This window comes from Chrysochloris asiatica, unplaced genomic scaffold, assembly GCF_000296735.1.
Source record: "Chrysochloris asiatica unplaced genomic scaffold, ChrAsi1.0 scaffold00399, whole genome shotgun sequence".
In the NCBI taxonomy this organism is placed as follows: Eukaryota; Metazoa; Chordata; class Mammalia; order Afrosoricida; family Chrysochloridae; genus Chrysochloris; species Chrysochloris asiatica.
Genome location: NW_006408917.1, coordinates 1,125,254 through 1,130,327, shown reverse-complemented (window position 1 = coordinate 1,130,327; position 5,074 = coordinate 1,125,254). Strand labels below are relative to the sequence as shown.

At 38.7% G+C, this 5,074-nt stretch overlaps 1 pseudogene; it reads left to right on the top strand.

Annotated features, from left to right (window-relative positions):
• The first annotated feature begins 1,339 nt into the window (after nt 1-1,339).
• On the top strand, nt 1,340-2,267 carry LOC102832229 (annotated as a pseudogene).
• Nucleotides 2,268-5,074: the final 2,807 nt, after the last annotated feature.

Genomic DNA, 5,074 nt, shown 5'->3' with positions numbered 1-5,074 from the left:
GCTCTCATGAACTTGTTTTCATTTTCTTCAGCTTCAGTCTGAATTCTCATGCAGATAAGGCAGAAAATACCCTGGCTTTGGTCAGGTGCACCATAGTTTTAGTCAGGTAACTACAGTTCTCAAAGTAACCTTTTTTTTTTTTCCCTTTGACACTTTAAAAAAATTATTTTACAAAATATTTGCATAATACAATAGGTGAATTGACTTCTTGACTGCTACTACCTTGAACATTGATATGGATGCAAGCAAAATGGATTCTTTTCTCTAGTCATCATGATGTTTATTTATTCCTCCAGGTATGAATTTTTCCCCCTTTACATTGAGGTGTGATCCATAGGGAAGGCTCTGATCTTTCATACTCATTATTATTAAGTATCTTATATTCTCTTCACTTTCAGTAAGCAAGATTGTATAATTTGCAAATCAAAGGTTTATTGGTCTGCCTCCAATTCTTTAGTCATATTCTTCTTCATATAATCCAACTTGTCTGATATTTGTTCAGCATACATATTGAATAAGAATAGGGAAAGAATACAGCCTTGGCTGACACATGTCCTGATTTTAAACCATTTAGTATCTGTTGTTCTGATCTAAAGACTATGTCTTGATTTATCACTGGATAGGTTTTTTTTTTTTTTTTTTTTTTCATTATGGCTCTTCTAGCCACATAGTTCCATTCTATGATTAATTCTGAATTCTAGCCCCTGTGCCTGTGATTATGTACCCATTTTTAAGTGAGTTACTAATAATACAAGATTAAGTTGCAACTATGGATTGAGGTAGAACTAAGGAGTAAAGAGTAGCATGTGGCTGAACACTTAAGTATTAAGGTGGAAGTAAGGATTAAGGATGCTCGTACAATAGTGAGGTTGGCCCAGGATCGGACAGTGTTTCGTTCTGCTGCGCATAAGGTCGCTATGAGTTGGTACCGACTCGATGGCACCTAACACAACAACAACAGCAACCTTATTAGAGGTGTCCTCCTGTGGCTGTTGCTAACTGCAAAATTGGCAGTTTAAAATCCGTCAGCGACTCCTTAGAAAATCTTTACATGGTCACTGAGTCAGAACTGACTCAGCAGCATATAACAATAGCAACAACAACAACAACAACAACAACAACAATACTTGCGGGTGTGACTAAACTCACCACCTTTTGCTTTCATTGAAGGTAAGACATTATTCCAGAGTGCCACTTCCAGCGTTCTTGGAACTGGCCGGCTCGCTTGCAGGCCATGGGGGAACGGAGTGCCGTGCGGTGCTGGTAACAGCGGCAGCAGTTGCAGCAGCGGTAGTGCTGGTGGCCCGGCCGCAGTGGCTAGGGCGCGGGACGCGCCGCCATGGACCTGACCAGGCTACAGGAGATTGTGTTTACCAGGCAGTCCAAGGTCTATTCCTACATGAACCCTAACAAATGCTCTGGAATGCGTTCCCCACTTCAGGAAGAGAACTCAGTTGCACATCATGAAGTCAAATGCTAGGGATATCCATTAGCTGGGATCTACCGGCTACGAGAAGAGAAGAGAAACACTGGGAACACAATCCAGAGACCTGTGAAGTCCGACAAGCAGAAGATCAAAGATGCCAGGAGGGGCTCCCTGGTCCCTTTTCCAAACCAAAAATTTGAATCAGCAGAACCTCCAAAAACTTCAACCTTGTCTGGTGACTCTACCAATGCAGCCATCGCCAAGCCCATCCTGAAAAAGCCCGTGAAGGGCAAACAGGCCCCACTGAATAAAGTTCAAGGAAAAACGCAACAAAACCGCAAACCCGCAGACTTCTATCCTGTCCGACAGAGATCTAGAAAGAGCAAAGCTGATCTCCAGTCTGAAGAGAGGAAAAGAATTGTTGAGTTGATTGAAAGTGGAAAGGAAGACGGAATGAAAAGACATGGGAGTAACTGCCACCAAGCAGTTCTCACGGGGAGAGTTTGTGGTGGAGTACCACCGGGACCTCTTTGAGATCACCAGCGCCAAGAACCCGGAGGCTCTGTACACACAAGACCCCTCCACCGGCTGCTACATGTACGATTTCCAGTATCTAAGCAAAACCTACTGTGTGGACACCACTCAAAAGACAGACTGCCTGGGGAAACTCATCAATAACAGCAAGTGTGGGAACTGCCAGATAAAGCTGCGTGACACTGATGGTGTGCCTCACCTCATCCTCATCGCGTGCCGGGACATCGCTGCCGGGGAGGTGCTGCTGCATTACTATGGGGACAGCAGCAAGGCCTCCATCGAGCTCTACCCGTGGCTGAAACATTGACGTCCCCATTTCTCCACTGGACAAAATGCCCTCAAAGGGAGTGGATTTTTTTGTTTGTTTTTTCTTCCTTTTTACACACTTAAGTCGTAATGAATGATTTAAGATGTATAGCTAGATAGTTGGCTAGATAGATAGATAGATAGATAGATAGATAGATAGATAGATTAAGATGCTTTTTCACTGTAGTATTTAAATATCTGTTACAGGTTCCCAAGATACGCTTGAACAGATGGCCTTATATTATCAAAACTTTTATATCCGAGTTGTTTTTTGTACTTCTTTTGCATACAAGTTGAACGTTTGTGGTTCCTGTGCATGCGGTCCAAGACTTAGCACAGGTTTAAAGGAATGATATTAATAATATTGCTTTATGATTTTTACATTTTGTTGGGTCATCTGTCTTATGAATAGGAACAAAAATAGGTCTCTTTGAATCAAATAATCAGGTAGCTGTGTTCCAAATTTCTTGTCAGAGACTAGTGAGCTAGTAGTGCTGTATGAGTTTATTGAAACATTTCAATTGTATCCCATCAATTCCTGGAGCCAAGTTTTCACTGGTGCCTTGGACTTGCAGCTTGGACTTCTTCCTTCAGTACTGTCAGCTCTTGATCATTGCAATTTCTTGAAATGGATGAACACAACCATTTATTTTTGGTAGTCTGACTGTATTCCTTCCTTTCTTCCTGCATCACTCAATATTTTGCCAAAGAACCTTTCAGTATTGGAAGTTGAAGTATGATTTTGTGCGTGTGTGTCTTCATTTCTTTAACCTTGAGACATACTGATCATGTTCTTAACTTCTGCTTTCCATACTCCACAACTTTGCACATTTCAAATATTTTACTGTGTCTTAATATTTTACTGTGTCTTCTCAAGCTGCCTTTGAAATTTTCTGATCCATTCTTTTATTTCATTTGTTTTAGCTTCTTTTTGCTAAAGAGCAAATTTTGGAGTCTTTTCTCACATCCAATTTGATCTTTTCTTTCCTGTCTTTAAAAATACCTTTCACATTCTTTATCTATGATGTCCTTGATGTCATTCCACAACGCTTCTGGTATTAGGTTACTACTGTATATTGCTTTGAATCTATTCATGAGATGGTCTTGAATTCTGGTTACATTTTGGCTGTCATGGACTTTTAAGAATTTTCTTCAGCTTCAGCTTGATTTTCATATGAACAATTGATGGTGTGTTTCACACTTGACCCTGGCCTCATTTTGACTTCTGCATAATCTCTTTCAACGTATGTAGTCAATTTAATTCCTGGGTAGTCCTTCTGGTGATGTCCATGCACACATTTGCTGTTTATGTTGTTGAAAGTGGTACTTGCAATGAGAAAGTGATTGGTTCGCAAAATTCTTTCATGAAAATTCCATATTTTCCCTCTATCAATCCTTCCCCACTAGGACCAACTTTCACATTCAATCACCAATAATTATCAATGCATCTTAATTTTTGGTTAATCATTTTGAGACTAAAGAAATTGGTAAACTTCTTCAATTTCATCATCATTGACTTTAGTGGTTGAAATGTAAATTTGATCATATCAACTGTCTTTTAATTATTTTAATTAAAAAAAAAACTTCTTTATTTAAATGCTAAATCTCTAATTATGGATCTGAGCATATGTAATATGAAAACAAGTTTATATGCAAGCATCCAATTTAGGTTTTTAGTTGATAGAAGAGAGAAAAGAAAGTTGTCAGTAAATTTCAGACACAGTTATAGACTTATATTTGTGGTGGTGGTGGTTGTGTGCCATTGAGTTGGTTCTGACTCATAGTGATCCTTTATTGGGTTTCTAAGTTTCTAACTTTTGACTGGAGTAGAAAGCCTCATTCTTCTTTTGCAGAGCAGCTTGTGGATTTGAACTGATTACCTTGTGGTCAACAGCCCAATATGTAACCCACTATGTTACCAGGACTTCTTATAGACCTTGCTGCTGTTACTGAGTACCATGGAGTTGGGTCCAACTCACGGTGACCCTGCACATGGTTTCCAAGGCTGTAAATTTTTACAGGAACAGAAAGCCTCATCATTTTCCTGCGGAACGGCTGGTAGTCTCAAACTAACAACTTGAGGTTAACAGCCTGATTTGTAACCACCACAAAAATGAACCATTTGTCTCTTGTGGAAATACTATGAGATATGAATAAAAAGTCGAACACAGATATTTTATGAGTTTATCAATTATCTAATACATGGTTCACTTGAGGCAATCCCTATAGCTTTACATTTTAAAATGTCATTATATCAATTTCCATACCATATAATGATTTTTAATTTCAAAGCTCAGAAGCTTCATTTGAAAATACATTGGTAATTCCAATGATATGGGAAAATGTCCTAAGAATTGGCATTATAACTGGAACTCCTTATTAAGTTTGAAGTTTACAAATCAATACATCAGAGATAATTTGTGCAGATAAGTTTCATATGCAGGCAATCCCCACATTACAAACCAGTTCTGTTCCCATGCCTATCTTTAAATTGAATTTGTATGTAAATAAGAATAGTTAGGTACAGTTCAAATCTAGCATCAGTTAGCCAAATGTTTGTCTTAGTAGAAACTGTGCATTAAACCACACTTCCAGGTACACTAAACATTTTAAATACAATATTGCTGTGGTTTGTTGTTGTGTCAATTTCTAGTCATAGCGATGCTGTTGGGTTTAAACTTCCAAATTTGATGTTAGCAGTCCAGTGACTATTCTACAGTACCACAGACAGCATTCTACTTCAAGACAGATCTTGAAATGTTCTTTTTGGTAATAAATACAACCCCATTCCTCTTTAGTTTGTTGTTA